We start from the raw sequence: 25,713 nt of genomic DNA, 5'->3' as shown, positions 1-25,713 counted from the left end.
CATTTATGGCAGGACGGTTCCTATTCGTTTTTTATAGGTGGGATCGAATCCAGCCACCGGCAGATTGGCCGAGTGAACCAACCTGAGCGAGCTTGGCAATCCCAAATCCATCCACAGAGCATGTCTTCGTCGTCCTCCTCCTGTGGGTTCGAGCAGCTGCCGCCGCTCATCACCTGCCCCAGTGCGGTCGTCTGGTCTTCACTTGGCTAACTGACACCAAAAAAATACAAATTAAATTTGGGACAGAACCAAGTCTTTAGGTTCAGAATAACGAGCAGTTCAAATATGTCTTACATATTCCATGCATATACATGGCTCACTCGCAACCGTCAACTGACGAACTACTACAGGAGGGGGGCTAACTAATCAGTGATCGCAATCACTTACACACCATCGCAAATGGGGTGCAAGCTGAATTTGATCCCTTCTTGGCCCAAACTGTCACAGTGTTGTACTGCCGTGGAAATATAGGAACCATTACCACACCACATATATGCGGGATGGCAACTAAAATTTCCTATATCCACACATGCAATCCAAACAAGTTGTTGCTCGGCAGCCTATGTCGAGCACGCAACGATGTCTCCAAAATGATCAATGTCATCCAGTACCATCTTAGAGTAGCATGACCTCCTCGATCATGAAATCCGGCAGCTCCCCCATGTTCCCTCTCATGGAGATCACTTCAAATGCAATTGACTGGCGCAGATAGGTCAGCCAGCCCTGCAAATGTAAGTTGTTATGATTTTCCCCTGACTGAGCATGCTATTCTATCACTGACAACCAAATAGTAATGTCAGGGTTTATAGTAGAATGCTTCCTGGTGTTAGCTGATTCCAGAGATATAGCCCAGTGTACTCCCTGGTGTAGTTAACAACGTGCAGCCAACTGTCCTCTCTGCAGGCAGAACGGTGCATGTGAATCAGTTAGACAGTTTTATCTGAATTGTATATTTGTATTCTGGGGTTAGACTGTTTGAACATACATCTCGCAGCTATCATGCATGCCCACATTGTAGTTGATGCTCCAACCCTCAGCAGACACATACCACCCGGAGATATTCATATGTATGCAACGTTGAAGCCCTGCCAGAATGAAGTTTGCATTGTCTTCATGCTTGTACTGCATCTCTTCAATTGGCTCTGTAGCCTCGCATGGGTCCATGACCAACAATGTTCTCTCTTCGACATCCACAACATAAAGTGACCAGCTTTCCATCGCTGGAACTGGGAGTATCAGCTGCAAAGCACAAGTAAGCATTTCTCATTACTTCCACCTCTTTGCAATCAGGAATCCCATGTTTTCTGTTTATTCAGTAAATCCTTCTCAAATTTTATTCATTTAAATTGCTACCTTCTTTGTCCACTGAAGGCGATATCCGAATGCCTCGTAACTCATTATAGTATTTATGAATTCGAAATCCAAGGTGTATGACCTATACATCAGTGCTAGCTACTGTTAGAGTTGTGTCGAATATTGACTCGGGATGACTATAAGCAATGGTGAAATTCCTTCAAGTTTCAGATAGACGGTCAAGAAAGGAGCGGTGATGTTGGGTTCAGGTAACTCTTATGTCTGACACCCAATATGTGAGTTGTTCACTTTCACGCAGGTCAGTGATCGGTGTATGATGGCGTTGGACTGATACTCTGGAAGTTGGGAGCACAAACTAGAGTAACAAGGAACTTAATTTTGCTCGAGTGTTGACTGTGGTCAAGAAAAGGAGAGACTACAAGTTGCAAGTGGAGTCACATGGAATCTTTGGAGTAGCAGCGGTACTCATGGGATAAGCTCAAGTCCAATGTACTAGTTTGACGCATTGACGAATTCAAGGTGGTGGAGAATATTCGCCAAGGTGGAGTTTGTTAGAGTTGTGTCGAATATTGTGTACAAGGTAGGTTACAGTTGGACTTGTAATTGTATTGTGTTTAGATAGGATACGGAGTCATGTCCAAGTAGGACACTTGTATTCTAGGCCTCTCATATATAGTGGGGTAGAAACACGATGTAACCTATGCCAACATAATAGCACAGGAACGCAGGGGAAGCCGGCGGCATGTGCTGGCGTCCAGGGCGACCGGATGCGGTATTGTAGCGGTGTCACGGGGAGGAGCGCCCATAGTCAGGCCCCGGGGATGTAGCCATATCGGTGAACCTCATTAACAAATCTCGGTGTCGTGCTTGTGTGATTGCTTGATCCTCAGATGATTAACGGTATGCCTCAGATTTATTCTAACAAGTGGTATCATGAGCTAGGTTGTTCGGAGGCCGTGGATTGTTGATTCAGAGGAAGTATCAAGTTCGGGATGCACCCGGTTACGGTGTGGTTCTCGGCAAGATTGAAGAAAGCATATCAGTGGAAGGCACTGTACGCGCAGCAAGCTTGACGTGCGGCGATGGATCAGGAGGATCGATCGGGCGAGCGTATAGCGGTCAAAAACGCGAAAGCGGCGGCGGCGAAAGCGCGCTCGAGAAGGCGGCAACGATCAATCGATTGGGATCGTGCAGCTACGCCAGGTCGTGGAGCGGCCAGACACGTGACGTGTCCAGGCGCTCGAAGCCCACGTGGGGCAGCGCGGCGGCCCATGTAGGTTGGGTTATCCAGCAGGCCCAGTTACGACGCGTGTGATGATGGCAGCGCTCAGGAGGCCAGCGCGGGCGTTCGATCATGACAGCAAGGTTGCGTACCAGATTCTGTTTTGAAAAAAAGACGGGACCGAGTCCCTGGAGGCAGCGGCCTCTTGTGTACGACGCGGAAGGAGGCATATCAGATCGGCCGAAGAAAAGATCCAGCATGATACGACAGTACATCAGAAAGCATAGGCAGGGCAAAACGATAGCAGCATCGGGGTTGAGCCAAGAGCACATCACTTGAAGCCCAAGTTGGATTGCAACTAGTACATGGAAGCATACCACGTTCAGTTCTGTTTGTGTACTTGGGCATCACGTGTAAAGCTGGGATAATTTTTTGCAGGGTCAGCCGTACAAAGGACCATGGCGCCAACGGGTACCAGGTTTGAGGTGGAGAAGTTCAATGGAACTGGAAGCTTTGGGTTATGGCAGACTAGGGTGAAAGATTGTTGGCACAACAGGGATGCTTGAAGGCGTTGCAGGAAGTCATGTCAGCTAAGAAGGAACTGCCATGTGATGGATTAGAATTCGTGAAAGACGATTTGGGAGCCTCGAGCGTGTCATGTAGCTGGACAAGTTCGGCTGGGTTGGACTAGATGGTCTGAAAAATCGACGCAAGTCGGTTGGTACAGAAAACGGTGGTGGAATCGGCGACGACGACATAGGAGCGTGATGCTGATGGTGATCGACTTCTGCGGCGTGGAAACACGTGGCGCAGGTCCGAGGGCTTGTATGGCTTCGACAAGACTATGGGACGGGGTTGATTCAAGACGGTGCACATGTGAGCTTGAAGTCGACGGGGCACGCGGGTGGACTGATCGTCTACCATGGAGTCATGTTGAAGGTGGAGCTGGATTGATGGGCTACGATGTAAGGATCCAGAGAATCGAAGCCCATTCAGCGGGAAAAAAGCGAGAGGCACGCAGTTTGGACTGGAGCTCAGTGGTCTGATGGAAGCATGAAACTCGTCATCGGTCGGTGATGATCGGTGGTACTCTGCAGTGGAGTTGAGTGGTGTGGGTTCGCGAGCACTGAGACTCGACCAGGATAGCGGAAGCTCGACACGGTAATAGCGGCGAGGCGTGCGGTATGCACGGGACATGGAGACGGGCCAGGGCTCTGGTGGTCATACCTGTGGTCAGACAACTGCGAATTTGACTCGGGATGACTATAAGCAATGGTGAAATTCCTTCAAGTTTCAGATAGACGGTCAAGAAAGGAGCGGTGATGTTGGGTTCAGGTAACTCTTATGTGTGACACCCAATATGTGAGTTGTTTACTTTCACGCAGGTCAGTGATCGGTGTATGATGGCGTTGGAGTGATACTCTGGAAGTTGGGAGCACAAACTAGAGTAACAAGGAACTTAATTTTGCTCGAGTGTTGACTGTGGTCAAGAAAAGGCGAGACTACAAGTTGCAAGTGGAGTCACATGGAGTCTTTGGAGTAGCAGCGGTACTCATGGGATAAGCTCAAGTCCAATGTACTAGTTTGACGCATTGACGAATTCAAGGTGGTGGAGAATATTCGCCAAGGTGGAGTTTGTTAGAGTTGTGTCGAATATTGTGTACAAGGTAGGTTACAGTTGGACTTGTAATTGTATTGTATTTAGATAGGATACGGAGTCATGTCCAAGTAGGACACTTGTATTCTAGACCTCTCATATATAGCCGGGTAGACACACGATGTAACCTATGCCAACCTAATAGCACAGGAACGCAGGGGAAGCCGGCGGCATGTGCTGGCGTCCAGGGCGACCGGATGCGGTATTGTAGCGGTGTCATGGGGAGGAGCACCCATAGTCAGGCCCCGGGGATGTAGCCATATCGGTGAACCTCGTTAACAAATCTCGGTGTCGTGCTTGTGTGATTGCTTGATCCTCGGATGATTAACGGTATGCCTCGGATTTATTCTAACAAGTGGTGTCATGAGCTAGGTTGTTCGGAGGCCGTGGATTGTTGATTTAGAGGAAGTATCAAGTCCGAGATGCACCCGGTTACGGTGTGGTTCTCGGCAATATTGAAGAAAGCATATCAGTGGAAGTCACTATACGCGCAGCAAGCTTGACGTGCGGTGATGGATCAGGAGGATCGATCGGGCGAGCATACAGCGGTCAAAAACGCGGAAGCGGCGGCGGCGAAAACGCACTCGAGAAGGCGGCAACGATCAATCGATTGGTTCGTGCAGCTACGCCAGGTCGTGGAGCGGCCAGACACGTGACGTGTCCAGGCGCTAGAAGCCCACGTGGGGCAGCGCGGCGGCCCATGTAGGTTGGGTTATCCAGCAGGCCCAGTTACGACGTGTGTGATGATGGCAGCGCTCAGGAGGCCATTGCGGGCGTTCGATCGTGACAGCAAGGTTGCGTACCAGATTCTGTTTTGAAAAAAAGACGGGACCGAGTCCCTGGAGGCAGCGGCCTCTTGTGTACGACGCGGAAGGAGGCATATCAGATCGGCCGAAGAAAAGATCCAGCATGATACGGCAGTACATCAGAAAGCATAGGCAGGGCAAAATGATAGCAGCATCGGGGTTGAGCCAAGAGCACATCACTTGAAGCCCAAGTTGGATTGCAACTAGTACATGGAAGCATACCACGTTCGGTTATGTTTGTGTACTTGGGCATCACGTGTAAAGCTGGGATAATTTTTCGCAGGGTCAGCCGTACAAAGGACCATGGCGCCAACGGGTACCAGGTTTGAGGTGGAGAAGTTCAATGGAACTGGAAGCTTTGGGTTATGGCAGACTAGGGTGAAAGATTGTTGGCACAACAGGGATGCTTGAAGGCGTTGCAGGAAGTCATGTCAGCTAAGAAGGAACTGCCATGTGATGGATTAGAATTCGTGAAAGACGATTTGGGAGCCTCGAGCGTGTCATGTAGCTGGACAAGTTCGGCTGGGTTGGACTAGATGGTCTGAAAAATCGACGCAAGTCGGTTGGTACAGAAAACGGTGGTGGAATCGGCGACGACGACATAGGAGCGTGATGCTGATGGTGATCGACTTCTGCGGCGTGGAAACACGTGGCGCAGGTCCGAGGGCTTGTATGGCTTCGACAAGACTATGGGACGGGGTTGATTCAAGACGGTGCACATGTGAGCTTGAAGTCGACGGGGCACGCGGGTGGACTGATCGTCTACCATGGAGTCATGTTGAAGGTGGAGCTGGATTGATGGGCTACGATGTAAGGATCCAGAGAATCGAAGCCCATTCAGCGGGAAAAAAGCGAGAGGCACGCAGTTTGGACTGGAGCTCAGTGGTCTGATGGAAGCGTGAAACTCGTCATCGGTCGGTGATGATCGGTGGTACTCTGCAGTGGAGTTGAGTGGTGTGGGTTCGCGAGCACTGAGACTCGACCAGGATAGCGGAAGCTCGACGCGGTAATAGCGGCGAGGCGTGCGGTATGCACGGGACATGGAGACGGGCCAGGGCTCTGGTGGTCATAGATGTGGTCAGACAACTGCGAATTTGACTCGGGATGACTACAAGCAATAGTGAAATTCCTTCAAGTTTCAGATAGACGGTCAAGAAAGGAGCGGTGATGTTGGGTTCAGGTAACTCTTATGTGTGACACCCAATATGTGAGTTGTTCACTTTCACGCAGGTCAGTGATCGGTGTATGATGGCGTTGGATCGATACTCTGGAAGTTGGGAGCACAAACTAGAGTAACAAGGAACTTAATTTTGCTCGAGTGTTGACTGTGGTCAAGAAAAGGAGAGACTACAAGTTGCAAGTGGAGTCACATGGAGTCTTTGGAGTAGCAGCGGTACTCATGGGATAAGCTCAAGTCCAATGTACTAGTTTGACGCATTGACGAATTCAAGGTGGTGGAGAATATTCGCCAAGGTGGAGTTTGTTAGAGTTGTGTCGAATATTATGTACAAGGTAGGTTACAGTTGGACTTGTAATTGTATTGTGTTTAGATAGGATACGGAGTCATGTCCAAGTAGGACACTTGTATTCTAGGCCTCTCATATATAGTGGGGTAGACACACGATGTAACCTATGCCAACATAATAGCACAGGAACGTAGGGGAAGCCGGCGACATGTGCTGGCGTCCATGGCGACCGGATGCGGTATTGTAGCGGTGTCATGGGGAGGAGCGCCCATAGTCAGGCCTCAGGGATGTAGCCATATCGGTGAACCTCGTTAACAAATCTCGGTGTCGTGCTCGTGTGATTGCTTGATCCTCGGATGATTAACGGTATGCCTCGGATTTATTCTAACAAGTGGTATCATGAGCTAGGTTGTTCGGAGGCCGTGGATTGTTGATTCAGAGGAAGTATCAAGTTCGAGATGCACCCGGTTACGGTGTGGTTCTCGGCAAGATTGAAGAAAGCATATCAGTGGAAGGCACTGTACGCACAGCAAGCTTGACATCCGGCGATGGATCAGGAGGATCGATCGGGCGAGCGTACAGCGGTCAAAAACGCGGAAGCGGCGGCGGCGAAAGCGCGCTCGAGAAGGCGGCAGCGATCAATTGATTGGGATCGTGCAGCTACGCCAGGTCGTGGAGCGGCCAGACACGTGACGTGTCCAGGCGCTGGAAGCCCACGTGGGGCAGCGCGGCGGCCCATGTAGGTTGGGTTATCCAGCAGGCCCAGTTACGACGCGTGTGATGATGGCAGCACTCAGGAGACCAGCGCGGGCGTTCAATCGTGACAGCAAGGTTGCATACCAGATTCTGTTTTGAAAAAAAGACGGGACCGAGTCCCTGGAGGCAGCGGCCTCTCGTGTACGACGCGGAAGGAGGCATATCAGATCGGCCGAAGAAAAGATCCAGCACGATACGGCAGTACATCAGAAAGCATAGGCAGGGCAAAGCGATAGCAGCATCGGGGTTGAGCCAAGAGCACATCACGTGAAGCCCAAGTTGGATTGCAACTAGTACATGGAAGCATACCACGTTCGGTTCTGTTTGTGTACTTGGGCATCACGTGTAAAGCTGGGATAATTTTTCGCAGGGTCAGCCGTACAAAGGACCATGGCGGCAACGGGTACCAGGTTTGAGGTGGAGAAGTTCAATGGAACTGGAAGCTTTGGGTTATGGCAGACTAGGATGAAAGATTGTTGGCACAACAGGGATGCTTGAAGGCGTTGCAGGAACTCATGTCAGCTAAGATGGAACTGCCATGTGATGGATTAGAATTCGTGAAAGACGATTTGGGAGCCTCGAGCGTGTCATGTAGCTGGACAAGTTCGGCTGGGTTGGACTAGATGGTCTGACAAATCGACGCAAGTCGGTTGGTACAGAAAACGGTGGTGGAATCGGCGACGACGACATAGGAGCGTGATGCTGATGGTGATCGACTTCTGGGGCGTGGAAACACGTGGCGCAGGTCCGAGGGCTTGTATGGCTTCGACAAGACTATGGCGCGAGGTTGATTCAAGACGGTGCACATGTGAGCTTGAAGTCGACGGGGCACGCGGGTGGACTGATCGTCTACCATGGAGTCATGTTGAAGGTGGAGCTGGATTGATGGGCTACGATGTAAGGATCCAGAGAATCGAAGCCCATTCAGCGGGAAAAAAGCGAGAGGCACGCAGTTTGGACTGGAGCTCAGTGGTCTGATGGAAGCGTGAAACTCGTCATCGGTCGGTGATGATCGGTGGTACTCTGCAGTGGAGTTGAGTGGTGTGGGTTCGCGAGCACTGAGACTCGACCAGGATAGCGGAGGCTCGACGCGGTAATAGCGGCGAGGCGTGCGGTATGCACGGGACATGGAGACGGGCCAGGGCTCTGGTGGTCATAGATGTGGTCAGACAACTGCGAATTTGACTCGGGATGACTATAAGCAATGGTGAAATTCCTTCAAGTTTTAGATAGACGGTCAAGAAAGGAGCGGTGATGTTGGGTTCAGGTAACTCTTATGTGTGACACCCAATATGTGAGTTGTTCACTTTCACGCAGGTCAGTGATCGGTGTATGATGGCGTTGGAGTGATACTCTGGAAGTTGAGAGCACAAACTAGAGTAACAAGGAACTTAATTTTGCTCGAGTGTTGACTGTGGTCAAGAAAAGGAGAGACTACAAGTTGCAAGTGGAGTCACATGGAGTCTTTGGAGTAGCAACGGTACTCATGGGATAAGCTCAAGTCCAATGTACTAGTTTGACGCATTGACGAATTCAAGGTGGTGGAGAATATTCGCCAAGGTGGAGTTTGTTAGAGTTGTGTCGAATATTGTGTACAAGGTAGGTTACAGTTGGACTTGTAATTGTATTGTGTTTAGATAGGATACGGAGTCATGTCCAAGTAGGACACTTGTATTCTAGACCTCTCATATATAGCGGGGTAGACACACGATGTAACCTCTGCCAACATAATAGCACAGGAACGCAGGGGAAGCCGGCGGCTTGTGCTGGCGTCCAGGGCGACCGGATGCGGTATTGTAGCGGTGTCATGGGGAGGAGCACCCATAGTCAGGCCCAGGGGATGTAGCCATATCGGTGAACCTTGTTAACAAATCTCGGTGTCGTGCTCGTGTGATTGCTTGATCCTCGGATGATTAACGGTATGCCTCGGATTTATTCTACCAAGTGGTATCATGAGCTAGGCTGTTCGGAGGCTGTGGATTGTTGATTCAGAGGAAGTATCAAGTTCGAGATGCACCCGGTTACGGTGTGGTTCTCGGCAAGATTGAAGAAAGCATATCAGTGGAAGTCACTGTACGCGCAGCAAGCTTGACGTGCGGCGACGGATCAGGAGGATCGATCGGGCGAGCATACAGCGGTCAAAAACGCGGAAGCGGCGGCGGCAAAAACGCACTCGACAAGGCGGCAACGATCAATCGATTGGGATCATGCAGCTACGCCAGGTCGTGGAGCGGCCAGACACGTGACATGTCCAGGCGCTGGAAGCCCACGTGGGGCAGCGCGGCGGCCCATGTAGGTTGGGTTATCCAGCAGGCCCAGTTACGACGCGTGTGATGATGGCAGCACTCAGGAGGCCATTGCGGACGTTCGATCGTGACAGCAAGGTTGCGTACCAGATTCTGTTTTGAAAAAAAGACGGGACCGAGTCCCTGGAGGCAGCGGCCTCTTGTGTACGACGCGGAAGGAGGCATATCAGATCGGCCGAAGAAAAGATCCAGCATGATACGGCAGTACATCAGAAAGCATAGGCAGGGCAAAACGATAGCAGCATCGGGGTTGAGCCAAGAGCAGATCACTTGAAGCCCAAGTTGGATTGCAACTAGTACATGGAAGCATACCACGTTCGGTTCTGTTTGTGTACTTGGGCATCACGTGTAAAGCTGGGATAATTTTTCGCAGGGTCAGCCATACAAAGGACCATTGCGCCAATGGGTACCAGGTTTGAGGTGGAGAAGTTCAATGGAACTGGAAGCTTTGGGTTATGGCAGACTAGGATGAAAGATTGTTGGCACAACAGGGATGCTTGAAGGCGTTGCAGGAAGTCATGTCAGCTAAGATGGAACTGCCATGTGATGGATTAGAATTCGTGAAAGACGATTTGGGACCCTCGAGCGTGTCATGTAGCTGGACAAGTTCGGCTGGGTTGGACTAGATGGTCTGACAAATCGACGCAAGTCGGTTGGTACAGAAAACGGTGGTGGAATCGGCGACGACGACATAGGAGCGTGATGCTGATGGTGATCGACTTCTGGGGCGTGGAAACACGTGGCGCAGGTCCGAGGGCTTGTATGGCTTCGACAAGACTATGGCGCGGGGTTGATTCAAGACGGTGCACATGTGAGCTTGAAGTCGACGGGGCACGCGGGTGGACTGATCGTCTACCATGGAGTCATGTTGAAGGTGGAGCTGGATTGATGGGCTACGATGTAAGGATCCAGAGAATCGAAGCCCATTCAGCGGGAAAAAAGCGAGAGGCACGCAGTTTGGACTGGAGCTCAGTGGTCTGATGGAAGCGTGAAACTCGTCATCGGTCGGTGATGATCGGTGGTACTCTGCAGTGGAGTTGAGTGGTGTGGGTTCGCGAGCACTGAGACTCGACCAGGATAGCGGAGGCTCGACGCGGTAATAGCAGCGAGGCGTGCGGTATGCACGGGACATGGAGACGGGCCAGGGCTCTGGTGGTCATACATGTGGTCAGACAACTGCGAATTTGACTCGGGATGACTATAAGCAATGGTGAAATTCCTTCAAGTTTTAGATAGACGGTCAAGAAAGGAGCGGTGATGTTGGGTTCAGGTAACTCTTATGTGTGACACCCAATATGCGAGTTGTTCACTTTCACGCAGGTCAGTGATCGGTGTATGATGGCGTTGGAGTGATACTCTGGAAGTTGAGAGCACAAACTAGAGTAACAAGGAACTTAATTTTGCTCGAGTGTTGACTGTGGTCAAGAAAAGGAGAGACTACAAGTTGCAAGTGGAGTCACATGGAGTCTTTGGAGTAGCAACGGTACTCATGGGATAAGCTCAAGTCCAATGTACTAGTTTGACGCATTGACGAATTCAAGGTGGTGGAGAATATTCGCCAAGGTGGAGTTTGTTAGAGTTGTGTCGAATATTATGTACAAGGTAGGTTACAGTTGGACTTGTAATTGTATTGTGTTTAGATAGGATACGGAGTCATGTCCAAGTAGGACACTTGTATTCTAGACCTCTCATATATAGCGGGGTAGACACACGATGTAACCTCTGCCAACATAATAGCACAGGAACGCAGGGGAAGCCGGCGGCATGTGCTGGCGTCCAGGGCGACCGGATGCGGTATTGTAGCGGTGTCATGGGGAGGAGCACCCATAGTCAGGCCCAGGGGATGTAGCCATATCGGTGAACCTTGTTAACAAATCTCGGTGTCGTGCTCGTGTGATTGCTTGATCCTAGGATGATTAACGGTATGCCTCGGATTTATTCTACCAAGTGGTATCATGAGCTAGGCTGTTCGGAGGCTGTGGATTGTTGATTCAGAGGAAGTATCAAGTTCGAGATGCACCCGGTTACGGTGTGGTTCTCGGCAAGATTGAAGAAAGCATATCAGTGGAAGTCACTGTACGCGCAGCAAGCTTGACGTGCGGCGACGGATCAGGAGGATCGATCGGGCGAGCATACAGCGGTCAAAAACGCGGAAGCGGCGGCGGCAAAAACGCACTCGACAAGGCGGCAACGATCAATCGATTGGGATCGTGCAGCTACGCCAGGTCGTGGAGCGGCCAGACACGTGACATGTCCAGGCGCTGGAAGCCCACGTGGGGCAGCGCGGCGGCCCATGTAGGTTGGGTTATCCAGCAGGCCCAGTTACGACGCGTGTGATGATGGCAGCGCTCAGGAGGCCATTGCGGACGTTCGATCGTGACAGCAAGGTTGCGTACCAGATTCTGTTTTGAAAAAAAGACGGGACCGAGTCCCTGGAGGCAGCGGCCTCTTGTGTACGACGCGGAAGGAGGCATATCAGATCGGCCGAAGAAAAGATCCAGCATGATACGGCAGTACATCAGAAAGCATAGGCAGGGCAAAACGATAGCAGCATCGGGGTTGAGCCAAGAGCACATCACTTGAAGCCCAAGTTGGATTGCAACTAGTACATGGAAGCATACCACGTTCGGTTCTGTTTGTGTACTTGGGCATCACGTGTAAAGCTGGGATAATTTTTCGCAGGGTCAGCCATACAAAGGACCATGGCGCCAATGGGTACCAGGTTTGAGGTGGAGAAGTTCAATGGAACTGGAAGCTTTGGGTTATGGCAGACTAGGATGAAAAATTGTTGGCACAACAGGGATGCTTGAAGGCGTTGCAGGAAGTCATGTCAGCTAAGATGGAACGGCCATGTGATGGATTAGAATTCGTGAAAGACGATTTGGGAGCCTCGAGCGTGTCATGTAGCTGGACAAGTTCGGCTGGGTTGGACTAGATGGTCTGACAAATCGACGCAAGTCGGTTGGTACAGAAAACGGTGGTGGAATCGGCGACGACGACATAGGAGCGTGATGCTGATGGTGATCGACTTCTGGGGCGTGGAAACACGTGGCGCAGGTCCGAGGGCTTGTATGGCTTCGACAAGACTATGGCGCGGGGTTGATTCAAGACGGTGCACATGTGAGCTTGAAGTCGACGGGGCACGTGGGTGGACTGCTCGTCTACCATGGAGTCATGTTGAAGGTGGAGCTGGACTGATGGGCTACGATGTAAGGATCCAGAGAATCGAAGCCCATTCTGCGGGAAAAAAGCGAGAGGCACGCAGTTTGGACTGGAGCTAAGTGGTCTGATGGAAGCGTGAAACTCGTCATCGGTCGGTGATGATCGGTGGTACTCTGCAGTGGAGTTGAGTGGTGTGGGTTCGCGAGCACTGAGACTCAACCAGGATAGCGGAGGCTCGACGCGGTAATAGCGGCGAGGCATGCGATATGCACAGGACATGGAGACGGGCCAGGGCTCTGGTGGTCATACATGTGGTCAGACAACTGCGAATTTGACTCGGGATGACTATAAGCAATGGTGAAATTCCTTCAAGTTTCAGATAGACGGTCAAGAAAGGAGCGGTGATGTTGGGTTCAGGTAACTCTTATGTGTGACACCCAATATGTGAGTTGTTCACTTTCATGCAGGTCAGTGATCGGTCTATGATGGCGTTGGAGTGATACTATGGAAGTTGGGAGCACAAACTAGAGTAACAAGGAACTTAATTTTGCTCGAGTGTTGACTGTGGTCAAGAAAAGGAGAGACTACAAGTTGCAAGTGGAGTCACATGGAGTCTTTGGAGTAGCAGCGGTACTCATGGGATAAGCTCAAGTCCAATGTACTAGTTTGACGCATTGACGAATTCAAGGTGGTGGAGAATATTCGCCAAGGTGGAGTTTGTTAGAGTTGTGTCGAATATTGTGTATAAGGTAGGTTACAGTTGGACTTGTAATTGTATTGTGTTTAGATAGGATACGGAGTCATGTCCAAGTAGGACACTTGTATTCTAGGCCTCTCATATATAGCGGGGTAGACACACGATGTAACCTATGCCAACATAATAGCACAGGAACGCAGGGGAAGCCGGCGGCATGTGCTGGCGTCCAGGGCGACCGAATGCGGTATTGTAGCGGTGTCATGGGGAGGAGCGCCCATAGTCAGGCCACGGGGATGTAGCCATATCGGTGAACCTCGTTAACAAATCTCGGTGTCGTGCTCGTGTGATTGCTTGATCCTCGGATGATTAACCGTATGCCTCGGATTTATTCTAACAAGTGGTGTCATGAGCTAGGTTGTTCGGAGGCCGTGGATTGTTGATTTAGAGGAAGTATCAAGTCCGAGATGCACCCGGTTACGGTGTGGTTCTCGGCAATATTGAAGAAAGCATATCAGTGGAAGTCACTGTACGCGTAGCAAGCTTGACGTGCGGCGATGGATCAGGAGGATCGATCGGGCGAGCATACAGCGGTCAAAAACGCGGAAGCGGCGGCGGCGAAAACGCACTCGAGAAGGCGGCAACGATCAATCGATTGGATCGTGCAGCTACGCCAGGTCGTGGAGCGGCCAGACACGTGACGTGTCCAGGCGCTAGAAGCCCACGTGGGGCAGCGCGGCGGCCCATGTAGGTTGGGTTATCCAGCAGGCCCAGTTACGACGTGTGTGATGATGGCAGCGCTCAGGAGGCCATTGCGGGCGTTCGATCGTGACAGCAAGGTTGCGTACCAGATTCTGTTTTGAAAAAAAGACGGGACCGAGTCCCTGGAGGCAGCGGCCTCTTGTGTACGACGCGGAAGGAGGCATATCAGATCGGCCGAAGAAAAGATCCAGCATGATACGGCAGTACATCAGAAAGCATAGGCAGGGCAAAACGATAGCAGCATCGGGGTTGAGCCAAGAGCACATCACTTGAAGCCCAAGTTGGATTGCAACTAGTACATGGAAGCATACCACGTTCGGTTATGTTTGTGTACTTGGGCATCACGTGTAAAGCTGGGATAAATTTTCGCAGGGTCAGCCGTACAAAGGACCATGGCGCCAAAGGGTACCAGGTTTGAGGTGGAGAAGTTCAATGGAACTGGAAGCTTTGGGTTATGGCAGACTAGGGTGAAAGATTGTTGGCACAACAGGGATGCTTGAAGGCGTTGCAGGAAGTCATGTCAGCTAAGAAGGAACTGCCATGTGATGGATTAGAATTCGTGAAAGACGATTTGGGAGCCTCGAGCGTGTCATGTAGCTGGACAAGTTCGGCTGGGTTGGACTAGATGGTCTGACAAATCGACGCAAGTCGGTTGGTACAGAAAACGGTGGTGGAATCGGCGACGAGGACATAGGATCGTGATGCTGATGGTGATCGACTTCTGCGGCGTGGAAAGACGTGGCGCAGATCCGAGGGCTTGTATGGCTTCGACAAGACTATGGGACGGGGTTGATTCAAGACGGTGCACATGTGAGCTTGAAGTCGACGGGGCACGCGGGTGGACTGATCGTCTACCATGGAGTCATGTCGAAGGTGGAGCTGGATTGATGGGCTACGATGTAAGGATCTAGAGAATCGAAGCCCATTCAGCGGGAAAAAAGCGAGAGGCACGCAGTTTGGACTGGAGCTCAGTGGTCTGATGGAAGCGTGAAACTCGTCATCGGTCGGTGATGATCGGTGGTACTCTGCAGTGGAGTTGAGTGGTGTGGGTTCGCGAGCACTGAGACTCGACCAGGATAGCGGAAGCTCGACGCGGTAATAGCGGCGAGGCATGCGGTATGCACGGGACATGGAGACGGGCCAGGGCTCTGGTGGTCATAGATGTGGTCAGACAACTGCGAATTTGACTCGGGATGACTACAAGCAATGGTGAAATTCCTTCAAGTTTCAGATAGACGGTCAAGAAAGAAGCGGTGATGTTGGGTTCAGGTAACTCTTATGTGTGACACCCAATATGTGAGTTGTTCACTTTCACGCAGGTCAGTGATCGGTGTATGATGGCGTTGGAGTGATACTCTGGAAGTTGGGAGCACAAACTAGAGTAACAAGGAACTTAATTTTGCTCGAGTGTTGACTGTGGTCAAGAAAAGGAGAGACTACAAGTTGCAAGTGGAGTCACATGGAGTCTTTGGAGTAGCAGCGGTACTCATGGGATAAGCTCAAGTCCAATGTACTAGTTTGACGCATTGACGAATTCAAGGTGGTGGAGAATATTCGCCAAGGTGGAGTTTGTTAGAGTTGTGTCGAATATTATGTACAAGGTAGGTTACAGTTGGACTTGTAATTGTATTGTGTTTAGATAGGATACGGAGTCATGTCCAAGTAGGACACTTGTATTCTAGGCCTCTCATATATAGTGGGGTAGACACACGATGTAACCTATGCCAACATAATAGCACAGGAACGCAGGGGAAGCCGGCGACATGTGCTGGCGTCCATGGCGACCGGATGCGGTATTGTAGCGGTGTCATGGGGAGGAGCGCCCATAGTCAGGCCTCAGGGATGTAGCCATATCGGTGAACCTCGTTAACAAATCTCGGTGTCGTGCTCGTGTTATTGCTTGATCCTCGGATGATTAACGGTATGCCTCGGATTTATTCTAACAAGTGGTATCATGAGCTAGGTTGTTCGGAGGCCGTGGATTGTTGATTCAGAGGAAGTATCAAGTTCGAGATGCACCCGGTTACGGTGTGGTTCTCGGCAAGATTGAAGAAAGCATATCAGTGGAAGGCACTGTACGCACAGCAAGCTTGACATGCGGCGATGGATCAGGAGGATCGATCGGGCGAGCGTACAGCGGTCAAAAACGCGGAAGCGGCGGCGGCGAAAGCGCGCTCGAGAAGGCGGCAGCGATCAATTGATTGGGATCGTGCAGCTACGCCAGGTCGTGGAGCGGCCAGACACGTGACGTGTCCAGGCGCTGGAAGCCCACGTGGGGCAGCGCGGCGGCCCATGTAGGTTGGGTTATCCAGCAGGCCCAGTTACGACGCGTGTGATGATGGCAGCACTCAGGAGACCAGCGCGGGCGTTCAATCGTGACAGCAAGGTTGCATACCAGATTCTGTTTTGAAAAAAAGACGGGACCGAGTCCCTGGAGGCAGCGGCCTCTCGTGTACGACGCGGAAGGAGGCATATCAGATCAGCCGAAGAAAAGATCCAGCACGATACGGCAGTACATCAGAAAGCATAGGCAGGGCAAAGCGATAGCAGCATCGGGGTTGAGCCAAGAGCACATCACGTGAAGCCCAAGTTGGATTGCAACTAGTACATGGAAGCATACCACGTTCGGTTCTGTTTGTGTACTTGGGCATCACGTGTAAAGCTGGGATAATTTTTCGCAGGGTCAGCCGTACAAAGGACCATGGCGCCAACGCGTACCAGGTTTGAGGTGGAGAAGTTCAATGGAACTGGAAGCTTTGGGTTATGGCAGACTAGGATGAAAGATTGTTGGCACAACAGGGATGCTTGAAGGAGTTGTAGGAAGTCATGTCAGCTAAGATGGAACTGCCATGTGATGGATTAGAATTCGTGAAAGACGATTTGGGAGCCTCGAGCGTGTCATGTAGCTGGACAAGTTCGGCTGGGTTGGACTAGATGGTCTGACAAATCGACGCAAGTCGGTTGGTACAGAAAACGGTGGTGGAATCGGCGACGACGACATAGGAGCGTGATGCTGATGGTGATCGACTTCTGGGGCGTGGAAACACGTGGCGCAGGTCCGAGGGCTTGTATGGCTTCGACAAGACTATGACGCGGGGTTGATTCAAGACGGTGCACATGTGAGCTTGAAGTCGACGGGGCACGCGGGTGGACTGATCGTCTACCATGGAGTCATGTTGAAGGTGGAGCTGGATTGATGGGCTACGATGTAAGGATCCAGAGAATCGAAGCCCATTCAGCGGGAAAAAAGCGAGAGGCACGCAGTTTGGACTGGAGCTCAGTGGTCTGATGGAAGCGTGAAACTCGTCATCGGTCGGTGATGATCGGTGGTACTCTGCAGTGGAGTTGAGTGGTGTGGGTTCGCGAGCACTGAGACTCGACCAGGATAGCGGAGGCTCGACGCGGTAATAGCGGCGAGGCGTGCGGTATGCACGGGACATGGAGACGGGCCAGGGCTCTGGTGGTCATACATGTGGTCAGACAACTGCGAATTTGACTCGGGATGACTATAAGCAATGGTGAAATTCCTTCAAGTTTTAGATAGACGGTCAAGAAAGGAGCGGTGATGTTGGGTTCAGGTAACTCTTATGTGTGACACCCAATATGTGAGTTGTTCACTTTCACGCAGGTCAGTGATCGGTGTATGATGGCGTTGGAGTGATACTCTGGAAGTTGAGAGCACAAACTAGAGTAACAAGGAACTTAATTTTGCTCGAGTGTTGACTGTGGTCAAGAAAAGGAGAGACTACAAGTTGCAAGTGGAGTCACATGGAGTCTTTGGAGTAGCAACGGTACTCATGGGATAAGCTCAAGTCCAATGTACTAGTTTGACGCATTGACGAATTCAAGGTGGTGGAGAATATTCGCCAAGGTGGAGTTTGTTAGAGTTGTGTCGAATATTGTGTACAAGGTAGGTTACAGTTGGACTTGTAATTGTATTGTGTTTAGATAGGATACGGAGTCATGTCCAAGTAGGACACTTGTATTCTAGACCTCTCATATATAGCGGGGTAGACACACGATGTAACCTATGCCAACATAATAGCATAGGAATGCAGGGGTAGCCGGCGGCATGTGCTGGCGTCCAGGGCGACCGGATGCGGTATTGTAGCGGTGTCATGGGGAGGAGCGCCCATAATCAGGCCCAGGGGATGTAGCCATATCGGTGAACCTCGTTAACAAATCTCGGTGTCGTGCTCGTGTGATTGCTTGATCCTCAAATGATTGACAGTATGCCTTGGATTTATTCTAACAGCTACAAGGACCAAACAATAAGACATGTCACTCACTCCTTTGTATCAAAACATCAGCATGCTTTTCAGGGCACGTAAGTATGAACTCACCACAAATCACAAGTCGAGTATGTGTCGCCACCTGATTTCCCAGTCACCGTACATTCGTCCATCCTTGTACACAAGCATTCTTGACACAGCTGCCCACCCGACTGATGTCAGGTGCCCATCAGGACCAAATTCACTCACAAAATCTGCACCTCACATCACTATCAGATATGGTACAAGATGCTTGTACCATTTTCTGTAGTTTGGAAACACATCCGGCAGACATCTGCGTTAGACACATCCGGTAGATATTTTCAAGCGCTGTGACCCTATCCGGGCAAGGAGCCCTACCTGGAGCAGCAGCACCCACTCTAACTCTGCAAAACCATTGTAAATTGTAACGAGACCAAACAATTCAGAAAATCACACACCCACATTAATCAATGTCTACCTTCATACAATCAATATTTCTGCAACTATCAATAATACATATTACTTGACATGTCATCCCACATGAATCTAGACCAACTTTGAATCTATCGTACATCTGCGTCCATCCCGGTGTTTTTGGATCCAGTTGTTCTATGGACTGCTCTGAACATTGCGCCTTATCACCAATTGGGGGACAGTCAACGGCCTCTTCATGGCATATTTGGCCGTTCGCAGTTGAAGCCGCGGGTGTTGGCATCTGGTACTCTGCCGACACCAAAACCGGAAACCGCACAGGCTCCGCCGTGCTGTTGTTGTCATTGACCTCCTCTAGCAGTGTCCTAATGATTTACAAACACGAATCGCCCCAGCGATAACCACAATCAGTCCAGAAAACCGAAGTAGAAGCATGCAAGCAATCAGACCAGCGAGCAGATTCTAACCTGTTTATGGGTTGCATCAAGAACTCCATGGCGGTCGAGCAGCTGCTTACTCATTCGCCCTCGTAATCGCCGTCGCCTCAGGAGAAATCCCCACCGCTTCGCCGCCTTGAGAAGAATAGCAGATCCAACTTCGCCAACCTAATCTCCACAACGGCCCATCTACCTCATTTACTGTGGGGACTGCTGGCGTTATTGGAAAGCGCCGGATCTGATCCACGGATCAGGAAGCCGGCGGCCTTTGGAGCCACGGCTCGGCCTCCCTCCGTCCACGCAGTACAAACTTCCGTTCAACCTCGGCCCACCGGTCAGGTGAGTATTTGTCCGTATTTCCTTTTTTCCCTGTCCCACGTGGACCCGCCTCCTGCCTCTTTCATTAAATTTGTTCCGCAACTCCGCTGGCGAGTCCGGTCCGAGGTTGTGGAGCGAGAACGAGCGTCGTAGATGAAGTAGTCGAACACGCGAAAGTAAATGACACAGAGAGATATGGAGGAGACCAGCTTTATTAATCAATGATCAGGTCTTACAATGATGGCTCCTCGTTGCCTTATATAGGGACTAGGGGGTCAAGGGATAAGTACCCACTTAACGTAAAGAGGGGAAACGGGAGGGGCTATCCTGAGCGCTTCGTGCGCTAGTCGCCGCCACCCTCGTGGTGGCCCCGGTTTCCCAACACTCCCCTTGGGTAATTATCCGTATATCCATGCCTCAAAACTCCGAAAAACCCAGTGGGAAAAATATGGAGAAAGAGCACACAGTATACGTTGTTGTATTGCACGAATTGCCTCGTCAAAAACCTCGTGTGAGAAACATCAGGAAAACTCACTCAAGGGAAAAATAGTACAATCCACTCAACCATCAAGTTGAGTACTCGATCATTAGGATCGAGATTTTAACGACGAATTTGTGAAGTTTCTCCCCCTGAACCTTGCATCTCTCTAAGTCTCATCATACCGATTCCACGCACACACCTCTCTAAGGTTGATGCCGGTAATGATTTAGTGAACATATCAGCAAGATTGTCACAGGACTTAGTATGCAAAACTCTCACCTCGTTCAACTGTTGCAGCTCATGTGCATAGAAGAACTTGGGACTAATATGCTTTGTGAGGTTACTCTTCACATAACCCATCTGGACTTGTGCAACACAAGCAGCATTATCTTCATAGATAATGGTAGGGGTTTGTACGGTGTTCAGCCCACATGTCTGCTGAATGTGGCCGATCATCCGCCGAAGCGATACACACTCTTTTGACGCTTCGAATAGTGCCATGATTTCTGAGTTGTTCGTGGAAGTCGACACAAGTGTTTGCTTGGACAATTTCCAGGAAAACGCAGTTCCACCACAAAGGAAAACATATCCAGTCTGCGATTTGCAATCATGCGGGTTCGATAGGTACCCAGCATCGGCATAGCCTATAATAGATAGGTCTTGATTTCTTTTATAAAACAGGCCAAGATCTTTGGTCCCTTGCAGGTAACGGAAGACGTCCTTGACACCTTTCCAATGCCTCTTGGTAGGTTCAGAACTGTACCGAGCAAGCAAACTGACGGCGAACGCAATGTCTGCCCGTGTACAATTTGCGAGGTACATGAGTGCTCCAACTGCACTCAGGTAAGGAACCTCTGGTCCCAGAGTTTCCTCCCCCTCTTCCTTTGGCCTGAACGGGTCCTTGTCTGGCTGTAAAGATCTTCCGACCATCGGGGTCTTAGAAGGATATGCCTTATCAAATCCAAATCTCTCCAACACCTTTTGGGTGTAGGCCGACTGGTGCACTAGAATCCCATCAGGGGAATGTTCAAGTTGCAGACCTAGACAGAACTTGGTTTTACCCAAATCCTTCATCTCCAATTCCGACATCAGGTAGGAACTCGCTTCCTCAATATCCTCAGGCGTACCGATTATGTTTAAATCGTCCACGTACACCGAGATTATACAGAATCCATCTTGGGATCGCCGTATAAAAACACATGGGCAATCTTTATTGCTCGTGTAGCCCTTCTCATGAAGGAAATCACTTAAGCGATTGTACCACATTCTACTAGACTGTCTGAGTCCGTACAGTGCCTTTTGAAGTTGAACACTGTATAGACCCCTGTTTGCTCTATCATGGTTCGGAACAGGGATACCTTCTGGAACCTTCATGTATATGTTCGAATCCAAGTTACCATACAGGTAAGCAGTGACAACATCCATTAGTTTCATTTTCAAGCCCATGTTTACTGCCATCGAGATCAAGTATCTAAAGGTAACTCCATCCATGACCGGGGAATAAGTCTCCTCAAAATTGACACCTGGTCGTTGATTGAACCCTTGAGCGACGAGCCTTGCTTTGCACCGTACTACCTTATTATTTTCATCTCTCTTTCGAACAAAAACCCACCTATGGCCAACAGGGCGAATGTGGGGGAGGAGTTCGACAAACTGGTCCGAACACCTTCCTTTTGTTGAGAGATAATAATTCAGCAGTAATTGCCTGCTGCCAATCTTTCCAATCCGACCTTTTCTTGCAATCAGCGAGCGTGTTAGGCTCAGGGTCAAGATCTATGATTGAGGCAATTTCAGTTTAGGGACTCCCCCGTATAAATATAATTTATGGCCATTTCATCATGGAGCACATCTGGCGCTAACACTTTCTCTACCAAATTTCCCATTATGGGAGCAAGGTCCTATAGATTTCCCGCGCCGACGTGTGCGCACACATCTCCGCTAGGTGTTTCCCCTATGGGAAAGTTTAAGTCCGGAATTTCGTGCACTGAATTTTCCGTACTTGTGCCAGGTCTCGACTGGCTCCCCGTTTCACTTTGGGGTACTTTGGCGACAGGCTATAATAAATCTCTCTTATCCTTTTTCGTCGGGCGTCCCCGAGTACTTGGGATTTGAGAAGCCGGATCTCTCGTCCTTTTAGGCCTTTGGACAGGAGCGGGTATACCATCATTTTTCTTCGGTATTTCAACCCTTTCCGGTGCATTGCGCGCGTGCACATGCGATTTTGTCACAGTCTTTAAGTCACTAAAGTGGTCAGGCAGTTGATTTGCTAATGACTGCAAATCTATTATCTTTTGGACTTCTCTCTCAGTCTCAGCAGTGCGCGGGTCATGAGCGTGGATTCCCGTGGCTTGCCACATGATTTCTCGACTTTTAGCATCAAGGGGTTGATTCTCTCCCCCTAAAGTCGGGAAATGATCCTCGTCAAAAATGCAATCAGCAAAACGAGCCGTGTGACAGTCACCTGTCATGGGGTCCAGATACCTGATTATGGACACAGTCTCATAACCAACGTATATCCCCGACTTACGGAGCGGGCCCATCGCCGATCGCTGAGGTGGTGATATTGGTACATATACCTGGCAACCGAACCTACGAAGGTGGGAAATTTTTGGTGCCGACCCTTGCGCAAGCTGAACAGGAGAGTGGATGTTGTAGGCCGACGGTCTAAAGTTGATGAGATTGGCCGCGTGTAACACTGCGTGGCCCCAACATGTAGTTGGTAAATTACAACCCTGAAGGAGCGGTCGGGCAATGAATTTAATTCTTTTAATCAATGCCTCGCCAAGTCCATTTTGTGTATGAACATGCGGTACCGAGTGCTCAACTTTGATTCCCATTGCCATGCAATAATCATCGAACGCCTATGAAGTAAATTCTCCGGCGTTGTCCATTCGAATAGACTTGATACGATAATCAGGGAAATTATTCCTCATTTGTATGATCTGAGAGATCAGCTTTGCAAAGGCATGGTTCCGTGTTGACAGCAGGCAAACATTGGACCATTTAGAGGAATCATCAATGAGCACCATGAAGTACCGAAATGGCCCCGTGAGGGGCTGAATTGGACCGCATATGTCCCCTTGGATACGCTCCAAGAACGCGGGGATTTCATCCCTCACCTTGAGGGGCGATGGCCTAATGACTAACTTCCCCTTAGCGCATGCGGAGCACACGAAATCATCGGGATTCAGGAAGTTCTTCACGTTAACATTATGACCATGCGAGTTGTTTATTATATTTCTCATCATCCTAAGTCCGGGGTGGCCTAACCTATCGTGCCAGAGGCAGAAGAGTTCAGAGCTTCTAAAAACGGTCTTGAGGGTAGTGTACACAGGCGGTGCTACGATTTTAGTGTAGTATAGCCCTGTGTCGAACGAAGGAAGCCTTTCGATAACATGTTTACCATTTGCATCCCGCTTTGTGATAAGTAGGCACTCCTTGCCGTTCTCATCATCGGTCTCAGCATGAAAACCATTGGCGCGGATGTCTCTAAAGCTCAAAAGAGTACGAGTCGACTCCGGGTACAACAACGCATCATTAATGATCAAATTTGTTCCCATAGGAAGTATAATAGTGGATCGTCTGGAGCCAACTATGTGCGAACCGCAGCCGGCGATTGTCATAATACTTCCCGGAGATTTTTTAATAGACTCAAAGTACTTAGTTTCTCATAAAATGGTATGTGTAGTTGCGCTATCGGCAAGGCACGTTTCCTCCATTCGGGCGCCACACGCGTTCTTAAATATGACATATAATTAATGTAATGAGGAAGACGCTACATTAATAATAAATGCACACATTCCAGAACATAACATACTATCATGTATAAATAATGGAATAAATGAATAAATGTTATCCAATCGCCAAAGTAAAGAATAAGTTTATGCTCTCATAGAGCTTACAACCAAATCGAATTTATTGTATCAAATCACGGAATCATGATAACCAAAGAGGTATGCTAAGTAGACTCGGTGAAGAAGCCATTAACCTCAGCAGCAATCTCCATACTAGTGAGCTGATCCTCCTTAGAAACCATCTTGGAGGCAGCATCAACATCTAGTTGCGGCACCGCCGAGGCGACCACGTGGTCAACCTCCATGGCAACGTTGGCGTCACTAGAGACCGCCAAAGCCGTCGCGATGGGCACCACGGGGGTCGCCGTGATGGGCGCAGCAGGGGGCGTAGAGATCATCACGGGTGCCGCCATGGGCGCCGGTGGTGCTCCCTCCTGAACCAAGGCGAGGTGTGTCTCACGCGCCTTCCGAGCCTTATATGCATCAACGACCTCCTGTGGTGCGCGGCACTGGCGGGAGAAATGCTCCACCGAGCCACACCGGAAGCAGTCCTGAGGCCTCTGCCCCCCCTTGCCCGGCTTTTGCTGCTTAGCCGGGGCGGAGGGCTGAGGGCCCTTCTTCTTGCCCTTGCGGCCCCTCTTCTTCTGTTGAGGCTTGCGGACTTTGAGAGCGTTCACCTCCTGGCGAGAACTCCCCCCAAGTGGTTGCGCGACAAAGTTCTTTTTCAGAACCTCGTCCTGCGCCTCTGCCACCTGGAGGACATCAATCAACTCTGAATTCCTTGTGTAGTTGCCCTGGCGGTAGTTCCGTGTGGACAGGACCGCGTCAGGGTGGAAAGTGGATAGGGTTTTCTCAATCTTCTGGGTGTCGGTAATCTCAGTACCACACAACCGAAGAGTCGTACAAATCCGGTGCAGAGCCGAATTGTACTCCCCAACTGTCTTGAAGTCTGCAAACCTCAGACGGATCCACTCTACCTCTACACGTGGCTTCACAGTGTACTTCAACCGCTCAAACCGCTGCTTAAGAGCGGTCCAAAGGCCAGAAGCACTCCGCTCAGCCATATACTCATCTTTCAGAGTAGGTGACAGGTGATGACGGAGAAAATGCAGAGCCTGCGCATTCTCGGTTTCGAACTTGGGATCAGTGGGGGCCAGCGGGGTCCCCTTACCGATCGCCCTCAGGAGGGTTTTGCCCTGGAGAAAGATCTCACAGTCCGAGGCCCATGACAGGTAGTTCATCCCCGTCTGGGCCAACTCAGCAAACTCCTTGTTGACAATTCCGGCCATCTGCAATTTATGCAAAAATCATGAGATTACAGCAGGTAATCTTTTGCACAAATGCGATGTTGATAAACTTATTCAATAAAAATGACGTTCCATTATTTAAAACACGTTCTAATTTGACGTACTTAATGATTAAGAGTGCAAAACAATTAATCTGCAGTAGTAAAATCATATAATAAAAACATGTTTACAAAGTATAGCATGTTAAGCGCATTTCGTACGTGAAAAATAGCCCCAAAATTGAATTCCCGAGACATTTTAAAGCCCAAATACGCGTTTTCAGCGAAAACAGACAGTTTCAGGGGGTTCTACGCGAAATATTGTTGCAGGAATAAAACTCGCGTAAAAGCTGAAAACTACAGGGGCTAAACCGCAATTTTTCTGCGCTACAGCCGGTGCCCCTCTGTTTTTTATGGAGGGATCCCCACAGCCGCGGCCCATCTGGCCCAGGAGCCAGCGGGTCGGCCCAGCAGCCGACGGCCTTTCCCGTAGCGACGCTAGGGGAAAACCCTAGCGCCCGCATCGGGGTGCGGCGGCGGCCAGTGGGCTTGAGCGGCGGCGGCTCGC

Source organism: Triticum aestivum, chromosome 6D (assembly GCF_018294505.1).
Source record: "Triticum aestivum cultivar Chinese Spring chromosome 6D, IWGSC CS RefSeq v2.1, whole genome shotgun sequence".
Taxonomy (NCBI): domain Eukaryota; kingdom Viridiplantae; phylum Streptophyta; class Magnoliopsida; order Poales; family Poaceae; genus Triticum; species Triticum aestivum.
This window is presented reverse-complemented; position numbering follows the sequence as displayed.